The sequence below is a fragment of the Equus przewalskii genome, chromosome 7 (genome assembly GCF_037783145.1).
Source record: "Equus przewalskii isolate Varuska chromosome 7, EquPr2, whole genome shotgun sequence".
Taxonomy (NCBI): domain Eukaryota; kingdom Metazoa; phylum Chordata; class Mammalia; order Perissodactyla; family Equidae; genus Equus; species Equus przewalskii.
The window spans coordinates 42,070,566-42,093,633 of record NC_091837.1 but is presented as its reverse complement, the minus strand read 5'-3'; the positions used below and the strand labels follow the sequence as shown (position 1 = coordinate 42,093,633).

Sequence of the window (23,068 nt, the reverse complement as noted above, 5' to 3'; positions counted from 1 at the left end):
GGGGAGGGCAATTCCTGGGTTAATTCAGGTGCTTGATGGTGTCATCAAGGACCCAACTTCTTCTGGTCATTCTCTGCCATCCTCAGCTTGTTGGTGTTTGTCTTCAATCTTGTCTCTTCATTATCCCAAGGTATCAGCAGCATACTCAAGCCTCACATGGCTTTGACTGGAGTCAGGAAAAGCTTCTTTTTCTTCAGGCTAAACACTTTTTAAAGAGTTGACCCACGTACATAGATGTTCCAAATCCTATTGACCAGAATTTACCACATGCTCATGTGTAAACCAGTCATTGACAAGGAAAATGGAAATACCATGATAGGTAGAGAATAATCAAGATTTACCCCAGATCCTGGGGAAAGGTCCACTCTCTGAGTGCAAAAGCTCTAGGGTTGTTAATATTGAAGAAGATCAGGAAAAGGCTCAATTAGACAACTAGCAATGTGTGCCACAAAATCCAGTTTCCTCAGTTCCCTTCAAGGCCCTTCATAATCTGACCTTATGGGAATCTAATACAAAACCTCTGTCCTGGACAGGCCAATCAATTTTCTCTCCTGCCTATGTATCCTGCTTATGTGCATTCCTACCTGTGGCTTGGCTCATGTTTCTCTTAGCAGTCTCTTATTCTTTAGAGCTGGCTGTGGCTATTTAAAATAAAATTAATTAAAGTTAAATAAAATAAAAAATTCAGTTCCTTGGGCACACTAATTGCATTTCAAGAGCTTAATGGCCACATATGGCTAATGGCTACTATATTGGACAGCACAGGTATAGAATATTTCCACCATTGCAGAAAGTTCTGTTGGACAGCACTACTCTAGAGATTCTTTCAAATCATATCTATTATTTAACAGAGAGTTAGCCAAACTATGGGCCACTTTTATCAGAATCAACTGGAGATGCTGTTTAAATGCAGATTCTGAGTCCTAGGAGTAGGCCCCAGGCCACTTTCGTGCCCAGTAAAGTTGAAGAACCACTGCTTTGAGGTCTAGTTTAGTTTATTTCCTTTACTGAAATATACTAAATCCTGGAGTTTTCATTAATTTTCTCTTACTCTAAACTTCTATAGCATTCATAGTTTATATATCACAGTTTTAGATTTTCATTATAGACGTATGTATTTGCTAATTACTTCAAAAAGCATTTTTTCTGAATATGGGCATGTAAGCCCCTCGAGAGGAGGTACTATGGCGTTTTATATCTGTATGTTCTAAAATGCCTAGGACAGTGTTGGGTACATAGTAAATATAAAGTATTGACTGATTAGTTACATTCTACAGAACTGACAATCTACAGTCTGTATTTGGTTGGCAATTCTTTGAAAAATCATGCTACTGTCTGTAATATTGGAGATGGAGATGGATGATGGTAAGGTTATTTCCACAATACTTTTCCTCAGTTTCATTTGTTGGAAATAAACCTGAAAATTTTGGTTTGAGTTCTAACAAATATTATATGAAGATCTTCCCTATAAGGTTTAGATTTGCAGCACTTTTTTTTAAATGGTTATTTTTTAAATGCTCTGATCTCTTGATTCTCTTGTGAAACATAAACTAATCAAAGCTCTGGAGCCATAGCTGATAGAGAAACCTCTTGGAACTGAACTCTCCACATGAGTCAGGGTTCGTCTAATAAATAGAGAATCCCAGGTAGCTGTTCTAGTCTACTTTGGTGATTTAATAATCACCTGAGAATTGTTGGAGCAGGAGGTTAAGGTCTTGGCATAATAGAAAATGGGTAGACCTGTATCTTCACAAGTTGGAGCACAGTGAAGGGGCCATGGTAGATTAATAATATTATTAATTCGAGTAATGGTAATATTGCTAGTAATAGTAGCTATGAGCAGCAGCATCTCACTTAGGACTAGTGTAAGGAATGTTTCTTTTACATTCTCTTATGCATAATTTCACAGATTGTATCATTTCATGGGTTGATGTGACGATAACTTCATTCTCTGGCAGGCTCATTACCTTATAATACAAAATCAATCTAATATATTATTTAAAAAATAAAATCTCAATTGAACAGATAACTCTTTCCTCTGAGACTCTTGGTCTATTTTTGACTCTAAGACAGTTGATTCATCGTTTGATTCCAAAACAGTCACATTTTTGAGATAATGGATCAATGCACCAAGTATGTAGCCGGTACAAATAGACCTCCAGGAAAAGTTGGTTCTTTTTCCTCGTCAGACTTGCTGAATGACAGGCCTCAGACTTTATCAGAGAGCAGCAATTAGTTAAATATTTTGCCTCCCAACTAATATTACCAAGTTCTTCCTTTTCTAGAAAAGTTAGACCATGTAAAAATCACCTTTCTCCTCCTTATTCATATAAATGGAACAAGCTAATACTAGTATGATATTTGCATAGTATTCTTGGTCAAAAGATGTATAGGAGTTGTTTGATATTAGTAGGTATTAAACGGACTGTCTGTACAATCTACTGAAGCTCTATTGGAGTCTGGAAGTGTAGTGTCTGGGTTATGGTATTTCAGATATTCTAAATGTTTGAGGTTTTTTGCCATCATAAAGAATCCTGAGTCAGTGGTATGCCTTATCTCAACTTCTGCCTCCAGAGCAGCAACTGTGATGGAGCAGTGTAATACATGGCATAGTTGCATATCTGGAATTTCAGAGAGTGTGTTTATATGTCAGAGAATGTGTGTCTGCACAAAACATAGCCTTTAATAAAGAACAACCATAAAGGCCTTTATGACTCATATATGCTTCTCTGCTTAGTCCTGACTCATATATGCTTCTCTGCCTAGTCCTTTCCTGCTATTTAATAATTTAATTTATAGCAGGAATTAATAATTTAATCCAATCACTTAATAAAAATTAATGTACAGTACTACAGGCATTGTACACATCATTTCTAATCCTCACAACAGGCTTGTAAGTAGGCATCATGATTCTCATTTTTAAAACTAAAAAAACTAAGGCTCAGAAAGTTTTAAGTAAATTTCAGAGCCATAGGTAATAAGTGGAAAAGTCAGAATTCAAACCTAGGGCTGTCTGCTTTCAAAGCCTTTGTTCTTTCCTCTGTCATACTCTTGGGTACATGTCTTGTGACTCAAATAGATTGTAAGATCTGGATGTCAGGAATTTATCTTATGTTTTTTATTATCCAGAAAGGTAATTTGAGGCAAATGTTGCTGCTCTTGCTGAAGGTGGTGTAGATAGGTGCTAAGGGGCATATTAACTCTTTCAGACCACCAGGGGGCCATTTGGTACCTTATTTTTGGGAAACAGACTGTACGGAGACTATATCTTGATTGGTAAGGAATGTAGTGGGGATTAAGTCTTAGGTTTACTCCCCAGACTTGAATGAAAGCTCCATGACTGGAAGTGCTTTGTCTCTCTTGCTCACAACTCTCTCTCCACACCTAGAAAAAGCATGTAGTTGCCCCTCAATAATTATTTGTGGATGAATGAATGAATGACCCCTATATGGTCCTGTTAGCTTTATTCCATGGTTGTGGAACCCATCCTTAACCTGAGCCAAACTTCTGTCAGATCTAAGCCTCTGACTCCAAAGGAGCTGGGAAAAGGGAGGGTAGATGGAACAACATAAGCTTATCACCTCCACTAGAAATACCAAGATGAGGCCCAGGCCTTTCGGAAGCTAGGTCAGTAGCATTATCTTTTGCATAAAGGATGCTAACAAAGAAAAATAAATCCGGAACAATTCTGTGGCAGAGATGAAAGGAAATACATGTCATTTTCTCTTCTTTTTGAGTTTTACAAAATGATGATGCATTTGTAATCCTTCGTGCATGTTCAGTTTATCATCAAATTTACTTACTTACCAATTTACTTACATAATGTAGGTGATACGGGCTTTAAATTTGCCAGTAAATATCCTAGTTAATAAAAAATAATTGAAAGCCATATATTTTCAGGATAATACTGCATAGTGGAATAAAACCATGGAATTGATAGTCTGGAAAAAGTGTTCTGAAAAATGTGACAAATATCTTGTATAAATGTTACAATTCATTTTGCTTATTCGATTTTAAATTGACGAGACTTCCAAAACCAAAACAGTGTGGGCTTACTTTAGATCCTGTTAAGTGGGAGGTTACCAGACATCTGTATGGTGTTTACCCTTGGGAAGCTAAAGTTCACACATTGCAAACAGACACCATAATTCTATCTTAGAGTAAAGTTTGTGTTTAACCTGTACTGACTTTTTTTTTAAGGCTTTGAAGTAATAATTGGCAACAGCAATTATAATATCAAGCATCCTCTCAGTTTTCATTTGGATAAAATGCATCAAATACATTTGTCACTTCCTTAAAAATAATTGTTCTCTTCATAGTTTTCCTACTGGGCAAGAAGTTTCTATCCAGTGGGGATAATAGAATTCTCCATTGGGCAGGAAATTAACAGTAACAACTTAGTAAGTTCTTATCAAGTACCTATAATTGGAGTGGTGCTGTGGAGAAGGAGAAAGGAAAATAAAGAACTATCCGTGACCTTGGGGAAGCTTATGGTCTAGTTAAAACACAGTTATGTGTGGGGCTGGCCCCGTGGCCGAGTGGTTAAGTTCGCGCGCTCCGCTGCAGGTGACCCAGTGTTTCGTCAGTTCGAATCCTGGGCGCGGACATGGCACTGCTCGTCAGACCACGCTGAGGCAGCGTCCCACATGCCACAACTAGAGGAACCCACAACGAAGAATACACAACTATGTACCAGGGGGCTTTGGGGAGAAAAAGGAAAAAATAAAATCTTTAAAAAAAAAAAAAAAAAACACAGTTATGTGGCTTGTGGTTTTGTAAATTCAGATCTAGTTTTATTTAAACCATGTTCTTCAAATTGTTACTAACATAGTAAAAGATTTATGTAACATGGTATGTAAGGGTATCATTTGTTCTGTTACTAAATACCAAAATTATAAAAGAATTTACTTGAACTGTTATCTAATGGAGATTTAATGTCCATTTCATTTTTTAAACTAGAAGTCGTTTATGACTTTGTTCATGAATCATTGAATGTAAAATTTGAAACAGTGCTGGTGATGTTAAGGAAATCACGGTATGAGCCTTGAGTTTGTTAGTGACACTTCATGGACATTAAGCTATCTATAAATAACATCAAAACTGTGGCATGTGTATTTTGAGAGGGGCATATGAATTTGATCACTATTCAATTCATATCTTTTTTTTGTCTTATAGAGTAGAAGCTAATTTTAGTAAATAAGCTCCTTTTGAGATGTTCTTTGGTAAATTTAAGATATGAGAAATTATTTAGAGAGAAAATGAATGAAAACTTATTTTGACCTTCAGTCTATATTTAAAGTACATTTACAGTCATATGAGATTACTTAATACCTTACTATTTTACTAGTGCACATAGATTATGTTGGAAATAATAAACATTTAAAGCATAAATCGTTAAGCAATTTCTCATAAATACAATTCACTCTTTAGCAATTTGGATTCTCATCAATTTTTCATCAGTGAAAATTATGCATACTCTAATTTGGCCCTTGATATATGTTTCTCATTATGCATGGTAGTAAAAAATAGTAAGACTAATCATTTCCATATTGATCATAAATATGTTGTCTTTTTACAAATTTTCTTTGAATTGAATGGAATTAAATTTTCTACCTGATTTGTGGATCACCAGAGAAAGGAAGATACATGTTAGTGAAAGAAAAAGAAAAAACTTAAAGGATAGCTAGAACTCACTACTTATGCAATAATATTTTAGCTTTAAACTCTCTTACTCCTTTATATTAGAGCTTATTAAAGAACAAGATCATAATTTAGTCTGCTAAATTGTAACCCCTTACATTCATGTTGTCACTTATTATTGTTGATATCCTTTTTGTTTGTATCTTATTTAAAATCTGGTTTTCCAGAAACTTATGAGCATGAGAAATCTATTCTAAGTTGACTTTTATTAGTAGAATTCTATTTTGATCTCTTTAGAGATACTTTTCCCTTAGTTCTTATATTAAGTTAAAGCATTAGCATATAAATCCTATTGCAATGATGTATAAATAAAACCGACCGATAAAAATAATTATGTAGTCACAATTTTCTCTCTCCTAAGAATTAGAGACTTAAATCTCTGAAAACACTAATGTTTGTGGGATGGTTATGATAGTCCAGCTGCCTTTGTGTGTATTTCATTTAAATGTAAATTTATCTTAGAGACTCTAAAGATGAGCTCAGAAGGTAGCAGATTTTACTTTGAATAATCATTTTCTTCTTTTTTCATGAATACTAAAATCCTTATTTTACACTAAAGAAAAAAACTTAAGCAGCCAATACACAGCTCCCTTTTTAAAAGGTTCTTAATGGATTATCAATTTTCTCTCATTAGCAATTTTTCTAAGATTGTGTATTTATATTAAAAGAAAATTAATTATGTGCTGTAAAAGCACATATACCAACATTTCAACAATTTCCAGTATGATGCTGAGTATTATTTTGTAGTACTATGTAAAGGAAAACAGTAGTGTTTTAAAAAGAGGTCAGGTTGTAGAAGTACATTTCAGTTAAATCTGAGATGTTAAAAAAACTTTTGAAGTTAGCGGAAGCACACTGACATATGTATCTCACACATGCACATATCTATATACTGTGTATATATTTAGAGTATATTTTTAACCACTGCTTAAAACTCAGTCTGATATTGTCATTATAAATCAACTTCCAGGAACAATTTCTGAGGACAAGTTTTTGAAAAAGTTTTCACTTATCACTATTCCCTTTAAGACAGATGGTCAAGATTTGAAGCTCTGTAATTTGCCTTCATTTTATACTCAGTTGCTGGCACTGTGTAAGCCACCGTGAATGTTCTTTTAAGGAAGCTTACCTTGTGTTGACTTTAGCAGCTTTTTCTGCTTCCCTACAATAAAACAGGCCATTTGTGTGAGTTGCTGTTGATTGCATATTTTGAAGTCATTTTTGTCTTTAACCATTGCATTGCCAGCCTGTGATTATCTTGTGTAAAAAAAACAAACAGACAAAAGCTCTTTGATCTACCCTAACCTTTCTATATGTAAATTTTGGAAAAGTGGCACTGTAGCATGCCAATAAAATGTACTCCTGTGTTGACATTTTCAAAGTAATTATAAAAAGGATTATAAAGTTTACTAAAGGAATTGCTATTTGTTGGTTGATAAAATTTACTTAGGTCACATAATTGTAAATATTTCCCAGCAACTGCTATAAAGTCAAAAGTTCTCATCAGAGAAAAGACCTTTGTTTAACCTAAATATCTTTCTTTCATACAGTTAGGAGAAGTAAAGGGGTGTTTTCTGAATATTTTTATTAAGAGATCCTGAGTTTTTATTTATGTCATTCTTTAATATGTATGTTTTCATAGAGTGCTTGCAGATTTTAAGACATAATTCTGCATATTTTGCTTTAATTAATAGTTGCTGTTTAGAATTTAAAACTGAGTTTTACAGTACCCAGTAGGAGTGTGAAATGTGTATATACAGCAGTATCATAATTTACAAATTCTCTGATACAAGGTCAGACACATTGGTTTATAATCAAAATCAGTGATTACTTTCGTTGGTAGCTTGTCATTGGCAAAATGTGTTTCTGGGTTACAAACCACAAGACTCTTGCAAGGTGATGGCCCACTGGTCAACCTGTAGAAAATGAGTGTGATAAATCAGTTTTCTCTGGGTTCTTTCTATTTTGTGTTGTGGTTTGAGAAAAAACAAAAGATGAGAACAAATTGGTATGAATATTTTTAGTCATTCCACCTGGTAAAACTCCATACTGACATTGGGTTTTCAGAGGTGTTTTTCTTTCAGTAACTGCTGCATAGCAACTTCCCCATTTTTTTTATAAGGACGTTCTGTTTTAGTAAATTAGATGGTGTTGAGGTGGGTGGTGGTATGTAGGTAATTGTAAAAGGTTTATGCCTACAGTCAGGGTTACCTGGCAACTGAAAATGCTGTGTGAATCTATTTTTGCAGTGCGAGGGAGGATGGGGGGGATGGGGAGAATGAAACTTGAATCAGTGACCATCTGGCCTAGATTTGGCTGATTTCCTGTGCACGCCCTTTGTTTCAGCCAGACAATGGATTGTTCCTTTTACAGATAAGAAGTCTGTTGATGACTTTGTGCTGAATCAGCAGGTTTGGTTTGGGATTTCAAGCACTGACTCACATTGAGGGGTTTTCTGTTGTACTGATATCACTATCCTGTCTTCATCTGTTATAAAAATATTCTTAGGTTCTTTTCTATGGTTTAATAGAGTGCTGAGATTGCAAACAGGTCAAATAAAATAATTGGGAATGTGGCTTTCTGGTTTGGTATTACCTGTCTCAAACATTGGAATTTTCCTTGTTCTTAGTTTCCAAAATTAATATCTCCCTTATTGTGATTTTTGATGAATCTTTACGTACACTCTTCTCTTTGTCTGAACATGAGTTTTTCACTTGAACTTTTGAAGACTTAAATTTAGTGTTGTCCTAAATCTAAGCCAGGCTTTTATGGTGTGGTTATGTAAATGATAAGTTTTCTGTGACATCTGTTGCCATATATCTGCAAATTACATCTTAGGGTGTTAGAGCTATTTTCCTTACTTTAAATGCTACATAATCGTCATGAGACTGTTAAAAAAAAAAAATGGTTGTTGACTCAAAGCAAGGACCTTTGTTGCCCAGCATTCTAAGTAAGCCAACCATCAATTTTTGCAGGTTATCTCAGAAACAGTAGAGATCAGAATGTGGCTAAGTGTCACTTTTCCAGAACACAAGAGCATATTTCAATGCTACCATCTTGCTCTTTGGCCAAGAAATATAAAAATAATCATTGTTACTCCTGAAGTTTTAGGATTGTTGGCAGAGGTTGTCAACCTTTTAGTTTAACTCCTCTCTTTACTGCTGAATTGCCCTCTAACACTCTGATACAGAATTTTCTCCGGACACCTTTTTTTGAAAACACTTATAACTTTAAAATCAAGCATCTGATCAAAACGGTCTGCTTTGAGATCTATTCTCTAGTTCTTTTGTGTAGATAAGGGAATGTTCTTTATGTAGAATCAAGGAGACTGATCATAAGAAAAAAGCTTCTTAATAGTCAGTTCCACCGGGATCTAATTATGTAGCAGATGGGACCACACAGCATAGGGCACTGTCATTTGATGTAATTAATTTTAGGTCTGCGTGCAGAGAAACTGAATGACAACAAATGGCACAAGATCTTAGTTTGCATCCATATGGGGCACTGGCTATTCATATATGTTGCTCCCCTTCTCTTTTAGGTCTCTTTAATCAACTGCTTGCTCTATTTGATGATAATAAGGTTTTGGAATTACTTGTTTGGTTTAAATGTGTGGGTGGTTTGGAATACGAGGACGTTTTATGGATGTGAATTGGAATAGAATATTCAGATTTCGAGAACTGGTTAGTTAAATCATAGAACAGGCAGAGTTAAAGAGCTGCAAACGCAACAGCACCAGGACAAGTTCTACTTAATTTTCTTCCTCACTTTAATCAGAGACTAGTTCAGGGAACTAGTTCGAGTAGAGGGGAAGGTCTTATTCTTTTCTCCCCCTCCCCCCTCCTGTTCACCCTTTACCCCCCAACCTCTGACTCTCCTTCAAATCTCACTGAGGAATTATCGTCTCTGCAGAGGCTTGGCTGCAGATGCCTGGGAAGTTTACACTGCAGAGAGTTGTTTTGTTTGGCATAGCTAATCAGGAGCCAGGCTGGAATTGCTCATAGCTGTCATTCAGGTTTTGTTTCAAAGTCCAAGGACCTGCTGGGAAAAACAAAAAGCTAATGAAAGCTGACTGTATTTAGGCCTCAAATCTGTGGAATCTGAAATGATGTCCTGACAGTGTATTCTTATTCTTCCACATTCTTGCTGTTACTAAGGTAACAGATTTTTAGAAGCTTTCCATCTTCATTGTCAAGTATTTGCTACACTTATTGTTGTTTTTCAGATTAGAGCAATTCAGATTATCTCCTTTTGAGATGAAGGGAAAAAGAAAATAATGGAAATAAAATGTCTGAATCAATTACCCTGAACACTAGTAAGATAAGTTTTTTTCTCAATGCCTTAAAATTCTTAGATTGATAACATATTAACATTTAGAACAAGATCAGTTTCCCAGGTTTGTGAGTGCTGTGTGTATGAAAATCCCACTCCTGTAATGTAAAATAGGAAATATTCATATAATCATTAACAAATACATTTTATGGGAAAAAGATATATAGAAATACCCGGTCTTTAAGATCTTCCTTCTTGAATAATTATGTGAAACACTGATGTGCTTGAATTCTTATCTGTAAGTGGGAAAATTAAGCAATGTAAGAAGATGGACTTTGATGAACCTATTTATCCCCAAAATGTCTTTTAATATTTGTTTTTAAAGGCTGTTTTGCCTTGGTGGATTAGCATTCATATATATATGAAAATGCTGTCGTTTTTACAGTCAGGAATCATTTGGGGCAGATATTACCTGTGGTTTGATAAATGATAAACAAAAGATAATTTTTTAGAAGCAAGGTGTCCTTTGGGTATGCTTAGATTTGAGAATCCCCAGGGATGCTCCTCAGTAGTGTTATAACCTTTATGAATCTTCTTGTCAAGATGTTGACTCATTGAAAGATGACAGTTTTTTTTCACAGACTTATCAAACATCTTCATCAAGTACTTTTTTCCCCTGTGGCAATAATTATAATATTGAAATAATCTAATTTTAGTACTGATCAGATCATGTCCCTCATTTGGTATCAACACAATAGAACTCTGTATTTATGGAGATAAGATCTGGCTTAATTTTCTTCTAAGAAATATAAGAGAGTGAGCAGCTGGCTGAGTGGAAAAGAATAAGTAAGGGTCTGGGAGAGAAGTGTTCAAAGTGTGTTAGGAGGCGCTCATTTTAATTTCTGTGTCTTTGTTCATGCTGGCTTCCCAGCTTGGAATTTTATCTTCTTTTCTCTCTACCTATCTAAATCCTGTGTTTCTCAAGGTCCAGTTCAGGTCCTTCTTCATTCACTAAGCCCTCTTCGACTTCTATTGCTGTCCAGAGAGTAAGAGAGACAGTCTCCTTAGCTGATCACAGTTTGTAAATAATTGTGTTTAGAGATGGTTTCTACATTTTTAGGAGGAAAGTGATCAGAATGGGGGAGATATGGGGAAAAATGACATAAAGAGAATGGACAATTTAAAAGGGGCAAGTTTAATCCAAGATTTAGAGAGAAGATAGCTGTCTTTAAGAGCTGACATGTACAGCTGGAATTAGATTTACTCTAGTTACTTTTAAAGCAGTGGTTTTCCAATTTTCCTTTGCACAGCTTCAGGCATTCTGTGGTGTGCCTAAGGCTGCAGCGGGGTGGAGGAAAAGGGGGCACTAGGGGACACCCTGAGAGCCCCCTGCAGCTGCCAACAGAGGACTTCCACTTTTAACTGCTTTATATGTTGGGCTTGTGCCCAATATTTCTTTTATGGACACATTGCACTGCATAAAAAATTATTTTGAAAATCATTCTGTATAGCATAATAAATAGGTGAGAGTTTTGGTTCAACATAGGATACATTTTAGCAATAAGAGGCTTCAAAAGATTAAATGGAGTGCTTGTGAAATGTGAGTTCTGTGTTGAATCAGAAGCTTAATGACCCTAACAAGGATGTTGGAAGATTTCTGCTTATTGGAAGACATTGGGTTGGATCCCTCCTAGGTTTCCTACAGGTCCAAGATTGTGTAGTTGATTCCTTCTTTTATTGTCAGTTTCAGGTGATTTGGCACTTAGCTGTTCTCAATTGGGTTTTTAAGTAAACCCCACTTCTCCATTAAATCATGAGGCTCCAGAGAGCAGTGTCTTCACCGTTTTTGGATTCTTCAGATCCCAACATAGATGTAGGGGCTTCGTAAATACCTGTTGTTACAAGAAATAACTGAAGAAGCACATGCTTGATTGCCTTATGACCTCTTCCAATTATAAAGGGTGATAAGGGAAAGTATTTGCAGGAATTTTTCTCCACTATTGCTTTCTGCCCTCCAGGAACAGTAGAAATGACAAAGGAGATTTAAGATAGCTTTTTTTTTTTTTGGCCAGGAGACTAGAATACTACTGCATCTGAAAAAGTGAACATGACCTCTCCCCTCTCTCATTCCTCCCCACTCCCCCGGGGGTGCCTAACAGGTGAAACTTTGAATGTGAAAATCCTGATTCTCTATACAAACTGAGACACAATAAGAGGGCAAAGCGAGATTTCCAGGTGTCCCAAGGGCAGATAGGGAATGCATTCTAAGAGAGTCACATCGCCAGCCTGGACTAAAGTAGTTTTTTTGTCTCATGAGTCACTTGGTTCTGACGTTATTGAGAACTAGAACTAAAGGGTATGAATTACAGGAAATTTTTCCAGATGCAAGATTATAATCTAGTACTCATGATAGAACTGACAGGGGCACACAGATGCTTGATGAGCACAGTGTAATCTCAAGCAGCCCTTTTACTCAAAAGAGGCCTTTTGTATTTCTTCTCTTTGTGCTGGGTGGAAAAGGGCAAAATGTTTCCCCCACCTCCCGGCACATTGCCTTGTGCCTAGTAGAGGCTCAAGAAGTGCTTATTTAATTGAGCTGAATTTTATTAATGGGACTTTCAGAACCAATTTCCAATTACAATACATACTGTATCTGGTGATAGTAGTCATCATTGCTTGAAGTCTTCACTATACCTCAACAAACTCAGGGCAGTTTAGGGATGACAAGTTTGATGACGTCAATGTCTTAAAGTTCAAATTAGTCACATCTGAAAATACAAGGAGGCTTGTGAAACATCTCTGTCCAAATTGTTCATTTTTAGTGAATAACAAGGGGAAGGCCTGGAGCCAGTAATGATTCCAACATTAAGGAAGCCTTGCCATACCCTAGGAAGAGAGATGCTTTTGTTTGGTGAGTAGTTATAAATCTTAACTATGTGTGCTATAGTATCTGAGTACCTGCTGGAGTGAAGATGTCCTAAACAGACAGAAAGCTAGATTGGGAAGGGGTTTCAAGAGTGGCCTAATACCCATGCCTGTGTCACTGATGGAGAAGGAATTGGAGGCCCAGAGATACTTAAAGAGCCAGGACTAGAACATAGGTTATTTGATTCCTGAGATAAATGCTTATTCATAATGGTGAGAGAATATCTTTATTCATTCTATAAATTTTGCATAATATTTAGGAATGATCTATCTTCTCAAGTCTGTTCTCAAAATTGGGGATTATGCATAATTCTGATAACTGTTAATATATCCTTTAAACTGCTAAACGTGTCTTAGGTTTTTAAGTAATAAGAGGGCACTGCAGGTGTCAAGAACATCACAAAGCTGCTCATGTAATATAGAAGATAACATTATAATGCCTTAGGCAACAAGTGTCTTATGCTAATATAGATGAAAATAGAAGAGAATGGCTATGTAAAAAATTTAAGACAATTAAGACTACTGATTTGGAAATTGTGTATATAAAAAAAGTATTCTTGAGACATATTAAAACATATTGGAGCCAATTTTTACTCATTTCAGAGAATATGTTACTTTTTAGGACTTTAATGAACTTCAGTTGAATGTGTGTATTTACATGATTCTTAGCAATAGTTCATTAAAATGTCAATCAATTAATCAATATAGTTGAGTATGCTGGGTGGCTCCAAAGATCAGAAATAGGATCAAGATAAAAGTTTCACAGAGGAAGATCTAAGTATATAACAAGAAAGAACTTAAAACATATTTTACTTGTTAATTATTAAATATATGAAAGAGTCTAACAGTGAACATTTAGGTCTTCTTCTACCTCTGTCTCCCAGGCACCCACATCTCCTGTCCAGAGACAACCCCAGTTTCTTGGATACACTTCCTGAGATGTTCTGGGCATGTACATGCGTATAGGGAAGCATACTAAACATACTGTTTGGTCCTTTGCATTTTTACTCATTCAGCTGTATTTGGGAGATTGATGAAAACTTTTCTATTGACAGTGCTCTTCAGCAGTGGAACAGACTGTCTTGTGATGTAGCTGAGAAGTATCACTTGAGTGTTCAATAAAAGCTGGAAGATTGGCTCTGAGGAATGTTGAAGGGATTCCCATCCTGGGTGGGAGTTGGCAAAAGATGACCTCCAGGGCTCCCCCTCTCAAATTCTATGATATATTTAAGTGCCTACTAGGTGCTAAGCACTGTGGGGCAAAAAAAGAAGTATAAGGAACTTACATTTTACTTGGGAAGACAAGATATAGCTCACATATATACCGTAAGTGTGAAATGCGAAAAATCCCTTAAGACAAAATTAATGATAATGCAGAGCTATATACAAATAGTTATTGAATTAGCCAGGTGGATGACAGTAAGTGTGAGTTACCAACTCATAAATTTGCTCATGAGTTAAGCAAAGTGTAGAGAAGTCTAAGGAAACTTTGCTTGGGAGGTGGGACTGCACCTAAGCCTTGAAGAATTGAATTTGTGTTACTGGGGAAGAGTTAAGGAGAGCGGTTTGGCAGTGAGGAACAGTGAAAGTGAATACAGCGACAGTGGGTAGAACAGTATGAAAGTGGTGGAAATAAGATGTCGATAGGGAATAAAGCTATTGGGTTAAGACTACGTTGTGGACTAGGCGGATTCCAGGCCCTGAAGTGCAGCCTACTTTTAGTGAGTAACAAGGGCCCGCTGAAAATTTCTGAACAGAAATGTGACAGTGTTGTATTTAGAAAGGTGAATCTAAGCTATTGTATAAGTATGGGCTCAGGGTAAAATGGACCTGAATATTAGAGTTGGCAATAGAAGAGAGAGAGACTCAAAAAATAAAATGAAAAGAGATGTGTGATTGCTGATTGAATTTTGGAGTAAAGGGAAAGGAATGAGAGACTGATGACTTCACATTTTCAAGCCCAATTGCCTGGGAGAAAAATGGTGCCATTAACAGATATAGGGAAGATAGAAATCTGTGTTTTGGGGAGGGAGGTGATGAATTTGATTTTAGATTAAGGTTGACATGATGGGGGAGATCCAGAGAGAAGTGTGTAGTTGAAAGAGTGGGAATAAATAAGCTCTTGAAAGAAATTAGACCTGTGGATGGCAACATCCCCAACACTGTATCTTTAGGCTCAGGCTGCTCCCTGAGTGCAGCATCTTCCAACCAGGGAGTGTGGGCTATTTTCCTTTAGCCAAACTCACATCAGACTCAATTTAAGTGGGAGGGAATTATTTACTAGTAGCAATGTAATGTCCACTGTAGGGAGATATAAAAATAAATAGACTTTTATTATTTGACTCAACATTATGTTTCATCTCCATGGGATGTGTATTTTTTTTGTATTGTGACATATTCATTTAAATCCTTGCATACTATTTAGGCTTAAGTCTGAAAAAGAGATCTAGGATGGTGTTCTGGTGAGTTACCCTTCAATATACTAGTATTATTGTCTTTATTGTTATTAATAATGTAGTACTCACATTTAAGGAGTTTGAAATCTAGTGAACTAGTTTGTATCCTCTGGCATATTGTACATGCCTCTTTTTAGCAGTTTTGACATTGAAATATAATTATTTGAAACCTCTGTAACATTGGAAGGGAGAAAGTAGATGATACTTTAGGGTGAGGGATAAATTTTATTTACCCTGAGGAACTGGTATGCATCTTCTTCTCTGTTGATAAGAGAATATTGTGATAAAAGATCATGTGTTCCTCTTTTTGTTTACCCTGATTGCCCAGGAGCTACATTAGATGCTGAACTATATATTTACTGGTTAGTATATTTGATTTCTTCTCTCTTCTAGACCTAAATTTTCTTTTCCTATTCTGTTACACAGTGTATATCTCTTATTTTAAGCCAGTGCACATCTTGTTGGGGAAGAGAGAAGGTACAAATAAATTCTATTTATTATGACCATTAAACTATTCCCAAAGGTTCAAGACCATGTCCCCTTAGCATGTGGGATAACTCCAAGGTCATAGTAAGTACTTGAAAAATGTTTTTCTAATGAATGAAGCTCAGTAAGAGTTCAGATAAGTCAGGGAGACTAATTTGAGAGGGAAAATTAGAGATGTTATCTTGAAAGAGGAGGTATTTACGCTAGACTGAGAAATGAATAGAGTTTTGACAGGCAGAGACAGGTTGGTAGGTTTTTCACGAAAGAGAGGGAATCGCGTGAGCAGAGATGTGGAGGCAGAAAAACGTGGGCTGTTCTCTTGTAATGGTGAGTAATCCATTTTGGAGAAGGCTGGGGGACGTGAATGGAGTGCTGGGAGGGCAGCCTGGCCTACCACGGCTGTTGGGATTATCATCTGTGGCTATTACTTGCTCTCTTCTCTTTATCATCTTGTGTGGAGTGAGGCTCCAGAGTCCACAGGGACAGGAAGTCAACACACAGCCCACTCTTCCAGAGTCCCCTCTCATCTCGCCCTTGACTCTTAGTCATTGACTCTAATCCTTTACTTAAAACAACTTAGCTGTGATGTTATTTTAACCCTGCTTAAAACTCAAGCAGTCCAAAGGCTGTCGGGCAACCCTAATTATTCTTTAGTTTACTCAGCAGGAGGCCCTGAACATAAAGCACACTTACAGCCATAGGAAGCAAAGAACCCTCCCCCGTCCCCTACAGACAGCAGATTATTTCCTTACTTGAAGCTGTGTGCCTGAAATTTGGAGATAATACAAATAAAAGCTTATATTTATTGTGTTATCTGCCAAGCACTCTGCTAAGTACTGTATAATGATCGTGTCATTTAATTCTTATCACCATCCTTAGAAGCACATGCTATTATTTTCTCCATTTTAGTAATGAAAAAGATGGACAGAACTTTACTATTGTTTAAGTTCACACAGCAAGTGCCAGAGCTGGGATCTGAATCCAGGCAGTGTGACTCCAAAGCCTGAGCTATTAGCTGGTACATTACACTGATTTGAAGAAGCACACCAGGAAAGTGTGAGAGAGAAACATGTTCTGTCTTCAATAGACGAGGACAAAAAATTAAGGGTTAGTGTTAAATTATTAGGCCTTTATATTTCAAATTTCATGAACTGAGTGGCCGTGGGCCCCTTGAGGCCTTTATTTTGTCATGTCAATGTTTAAATAAAAAATGATCTTTGAATGCCTTTAGATGGAGCATGCACTCTTCATTTCTTGCATATCCCATATCAGCCCATAAATTTATGGCATTGGTCAATATGTTATATTCAGAATGCGTTTATTATGTTAGTTCAGAATGCAGCCCCAGTCATGCAGGTCCCTGTTTGAGTCAAGGAGAGGGAAGAAGGGAGGATGCCAGCCATGCAGGTCCCCTTTTATCAGGGAAGGAACACCTTTCCCAGAAACCCCTGAAATACACTTCCCTTAGGTCTCTTAGCTGAACTGGGCTGCATGGCCATCCCTCACTGCGGGGAAGGCTAGAAAGGTGAAGAACAGGATTTTCAGGGTGAGCTTAGACCAATCAGAATCCTTCACCTGGAGCTGTGTGCACTAGCACCCAAAACAAAATTGGGGTGTTAATAGCAAAGAACAAAGGGGGACGGGTATTAGAAAAGGGACTGAGAATATCTGTCATCTTCATGTTCTTTAAAATTCTGATTGACTGCATACTATCTTCACAGTGGAATGAATCGTCAGGATAAGCTAACTGTTTAACAAACATCCTCAAAATTTCACTGGCTTAATTAGTGACTCGCTCACATGGCAGTCCATCATGGTAAGGTGCTTGTCCTTGCAGTTGCTCAAGGGTCCAGCCTCCTTTTATCTTGTTCAATTGCCATCTTCAAATTCCAGCTTTCAAGATTGCTCTGGAAGGAGGAGAGAGTGTAGGGAGGGCACGCAATGCTTAACTGTCTTGGCAATCACATCAGGCACATTCCATTGTGAGGACTAGGAAATGTTGTTTGGCCGTGTCTCCAGGGAGAAGTAGATTTGTTGAGCATCTATTCAGCGTCTACCACTCTGTGGTTGAGTGAAATCTAGTTGTCGTTGAAGACAGTTGACAAAATGTATAAAGGCTTGCTTTACAAATGTGAAAAGTGAGTTTCACAAGAAGTCATAAGTAAATGAGATTTATTATCTTTTGATATTTCTTAAAAGTATTTTGCCTCTTTATGGACATTTAAAATATGGATAATAAAGTCTCAAGCACGTCACTTCTAAAAAGCCTTCCCTCACCTCTCCAGACAACAGGCAGCCTGCTGTGTTTACCTTGTGTGTGCTGCTGCTTGGCTGTAGTCTCACTTGCCAGGTAGCATATATCTCACTTGGCTGTAAGCTCTTAGAGGGCACAGGCCATGTACAATTCATCTTTCAATCACTAGGGCTTAATGCCTAGGAGGTAATCAAGAAATATGAAATTGAATGAATCATTAAATGGATAAATGTGTGAATGAATGTATTGACATTAGTAAAACTTCAATTCAGACTTAAAGGAGAAAAGGCTAGTTTTGAATTCACAAAAATTTTGACTTATGGAATTTTCATAAAAATATGTTTTTCTCTGCAGCATAAATGGTCATTTGACTAGCTGCTCAAAATAATTGACATATGTAGTAATAGCATCTAGTCGTATACAAGTTATTATGAGGCAAAGATCTTCAAATTGCTTCATAAATAGATTAAACATACAGTTCAATTTGAGTGGCCTTAAATTTCACATCTGTGGAGAATAAGTTAGTGAGATTTTTATTTCACTAGTAATATTTGTAATACTTACTATTTTAATTTTCTATTCATTACTTCAACGAATATCCAATGAAATCCTACTTAAACAGTAGACACTAATAAGCACGCTAGTCTGTAATTATGTAACTGTGTGATTTTACAATTGGAATGAGGGCTAGAAAGGCAAAGAGTAGGAGGGAGTAATTTATAATTTATATTGGAGATTTGAGGAAGTTTTTGAGGAGGCGCTGTCTGTGTTGAGATGAAAAGGAAGAGTGAGATAAGGCTAGAGGAGAGTTGGGGAGGGAGCACTTCAGAATGTGTGAAAGCTCCAAGGGGAAGTGCTTGATGTGTGGGAGGAGCTGAGAAAGAAGGCAGGGCCATCACGTTGGAGGGACTCGGAGAGGCTGAGAAGTAGGCGTGGTCAGGCCTCCAGGGCCTCAGAGGCCCTGTAAGTTGTTGGACCTTTGCTTTAATCCATTAGCTCGTGTGATTCAAAAACAGGAAAGAAAGGAACTTACTGTTTTAGATTGCAACATAGAGCTACTGTAAATCATTTTGGAATAAAATACATACACACCAAGTACATAAATTTTTATTTTTAAATTTTAAAAAGTGCCACACTTGTAACAAAAATGAAAAAAAAAACCCTGAAAATGTTTTCTGCATTTTGTAAAGGAAAGAAAGAAACTAAAGTTGAGAGAAATGTGGTGAGAGGTGGATTTAAAGAAGTGGGGAAAATAGAGTTCGGTCTCAGTCTCACTTTTTTAATCAAAATAATTTCCGGATGAATTAAAGATACAAAAAATAATAATAGCTAATATTTATTTAGCTTGTACTGTGTGTCAAGCCCTGAATTAAGTACTTTTTATTATATGGTACATATTTTACTCATTCATCCTTGGGGTGGACCTATAAATTAGGAGCTATTTTCCCCTATTTTAGGGCAATGGACACTTAGAGAGATAATGAGTACTGCTATAGGCAATATAAACCTCAGCAGTCTGGCTCCACAGTCTGTGTTCTTATCTGTCACATACATACTGCTTCTAAAGGTTCTAGGAAAAGAATTAAAAAGGTAGATATTTATATAATATTTGTATAGTGAAGATCATTCGAACCATAATTATAAAGCCAAAACAAGGGAAAAGATTGATAAGATTTGACTGCATGAACATATACTTATTTAAACTTCTACATTTTCCCCAAATAGCCAAAACAAAAAATATAAAGAAGAAGAAGAAAATATTGGCAGTGTATGTAATAGGCAAAGTGTTAATATTCTTTGTGTATAAAGCATTCTTACAATCAGTAAAAAAGAGCAAATCCCCTAGAAGAAAAAGGTCTGCAGAGATCAACAGACTGGTCCTGGACTAAATCTAGTCCACCGTCTGTTTTTGAAAATAAAGTTTTATTGGAGTATGGCCGTGTTTATTCTTTTGCATATTGTCTATGGCGGCTTTTGAGCTACAACAGCAGAGTTGAATAATTGTGACATCAAAGCCTGCAGTGTTTTCTCTCTGGTCCTTTACAGAAAAAGTTCCCTGACCACTGATGTGGAGAATATCCACTTTTGGTGGTCTTGAAAGACAATATACAGTCTCTTCTCTTTGGAATGGCTTTGGGTGGTCCTGCTTGGTAGCAGAAGAATGGACCAGTTGACCTCTTGAGGTCCCTCCCTCACCTCCATCCTGTTTTATCTTGAACTCATCTTGGGTCAAGTTATTTCACATGAATGCCTGTAGGCATCTGTCCTCTATTATGTACTTATTCCAGTTGGGTCAGTCCTCCTATTGACCTGTCTTTCTACCCTCACCTTCCTCTGCAGCACCACCTCTTCCATGGTAAAGAAACTCTAGAATCCTCAGTGTTTTCAAGACACATTCTCTGGCCTTCATCAATATCTGACTTTCCAAACATCTACTTTTCTCTGCTCTTGCATCCGGGTTGTTGACTTTTGCTGAAGAAATTCACACAGTTAGGCAATTGGTGATTCAAGTGAATTCATGGTATATTGCCTCTGCTAAGAACGCAGTCCTGAAATCCTACCTGATCCCCAATCGGCTTCCTCCCCCATTATGTCTCCTGGCTGGCCCACCTAAACTTTCTTCTCTTATTTCAGCAGCCTCGTTCCCTTTCTGAAAATAAACTTGCCTTCTACTTCATAGAGAAAAAGGAAGCCTTCATGTTGTAAATATTGGATCCAAGTCTCTTCTGATTCCTCAGAATGAGGAATCCATTTGTGCTACCTTTTCCTACTTTATTTTCAACATTTTGCCTCTAACCTATTTTCTTTCCTGTAGCTTAAAAACTAGTTCATGTCTATTCTTTTATAGAAAATGAAAGAAGGGAGGGAGGAAGAGAGAAAGAAGAGATTAAAAGAAAAGAGAGAGAAAGAAAGAAGAGAAAGACAAAGAGAGAGGGGAGATGGAGGGAGGGAGAAAGAAGGGAAGAAAGAAAGAAAAGGAAGAAAGGAAGCTCTTTGATATTTCTTTGGATCCTATACTCTTCATTAACTGTCCCTGCACATCTCTTTTTCCCTTGACAGCCCAGCTCTTTGAACACACACTGTCCACTTGTCACCATTTCCTTACACAGTGTCATGTGAGTTAGCCTCCTGTGAGGCTTGTGAAGATGCTTTGGCCAAGTTGCCACATTAAGTGTATCCTTTCTACCTGTCTTGTTGGACTCATTTGAGCTTGTGATACAGTGACTGTTAACTCATTCTTGAAACTTGCTTTACTTTCTTTGTTGGTACAACTCTCTTCTGGTTTTCTTCTTTTTCCTCAGGTGCTTTGCATGCTGTGATTCATCTTCCCACCTCATAAATAAAAGTCCATCCTTAGTCTCCTGTTCTCTTCCATTACATACTCTTCCTAGGCAATCTCATTATCTCTATACTAATGATTCACACATTTCTGTCCCCAGCCTAGACCTTTTTGCAGACTCCTCAGTCAAGTGCCTACTAAGGTATCCACATGCCTGGATGTCCTAAGGTCATCTCAAACTGAACACAGCAAAATTCAGCTCCCTTCCTCCCCTGTCATGCCATTGCATACCACACCGTACTGTACCCTGTCATACTGCATGAACCACTGAACCACAATACTCTGTGACTTGTCTCTCTGCCCAGTTCCATTTTGAGCTTCATGAGAGCAGGGACCACGTGTTTCATCTCTATATCTTCAGTGTTCAGTGCATTGAGTTTGCTCAATAAATGTGTGAGAGAATGGAAGTAAGAACGATGAGTAAAAACAAGAAAGGATGAACTTATTTTGGATTCCACTGTTCCCAGCAGAAATCATAAATAATCAACCAATAGATTGTCCTCTGAAACGAACTGAGTTTGGGAAATTGGCTGGATGATGAAATGCCAGGAACATTCTTCTTACTCTAGGGCCTGTTGATAAAACACAACAAAAACTCTTGAGGCCTGTTGAAACTGATAAAATAGCTATGATAGATGACTTTTTATTTAGTATTGAAGCCATTTAGGCTTGTAGATTGTAGGATACTGAGGCTACAACAGCATTCTCCTCAAAACAAGAATTTAGTAGTAAACATTGAAATTTTTACTTTTAGCACTTAGCACAGTTTCACTGAGTACCTGAATTCTTGGTACTTGGCGGCACTGAGAACACTTAGTGTAAAATGTTCTGGTATTAAGTGTTCTTAGAATGTTTTTCAGAATACTAATCCTTGAGCAATTTATAACACCAACTATAAAACTATGCAAGAGAGAAAACACCAGTCACATTGTATTATAAAGTACAGGAGTTTTGGTCTTCAGAGCCCAGATTTGAATTCATGAAGTGTGAATCAGAAGTCATAAGGAAAAGATATGTATGCCATACTCACACCAGAAATCAATCAGTTATATATTTTAAAACTCAGATAGTCTTAATGCCAATAATAATGTTTTATTTTTAAAAATGTCAACTCAAGACTTTTGGAAATATGAAATTAATGACCAGTAGAATATCCTAACAGTCTCATTAGAATAGTGTTAGTTCCACACCATCCTTTCTATTTTTTTCTTTCTTTTTTTTTTGCTTGAGGAAGATTCGCCCTGAGCTAACATCTGTGCCAGTCTTCCTCTGTTTTGTATGTGGGTTGCCACCATAGCATTGGCACTGACGAGTGGTATAGGTCCACGCCTGGGAACTCAACCCAGGCCACCAAAGCAGAGTGTGCCAAACTTAACCACTTGGCCATGAGCTGGCCCCTGTACTTCTTTCTTATGGTAGATTTCCAAAGGTAAAATTGCCCAGTTGAAAGTTATCCTGTTAGAGACGTGATAGCGTAATGATTTCCTGAAGGATTCTTCCAATTTTTAGTTTCCCCTGGAGATACCAGTTTCATTGCTAATTTAGCAAGTGTTTTTAAAAAAGTACTTCATTGGTTGTTTTTTTGTTTTGTCTTAGTTAATAGACTTTCTTTTTTAGCGCAGTTTTAGGTTTACA

At 37.0% G+C, this 23,068-nt stretch overlaps 1 protein-coding gene across 14 annotated transcripts in view; it reads left to right on the top strand.

Moving 5' to 3' along the window:
• The window catches only part of GREB1L (GREB1 like retinoic acid receptor coactivator), a 243,667-nt gene that overhangs the window by 10,558 nt on the left and 210,041 nt on the right, over positions 1–23,068 (top strand). For 2 of the 14 annotated variants that reach the window (XM_070629708.1, XM_070629704.1), the window contains exon 2: positions 12,795–12,883. The exons of the other annotated variants lie outside the window; for them this stretch is intronic. The gene's annotated coding sequence lies outside the window, so the exon portion shown is untranslated. The remainder of the gene's footprint in view (positions 1–12,794; positions 12,884–23,068) is intronic. 14 annotated transcript variants of the gene reach the window in all.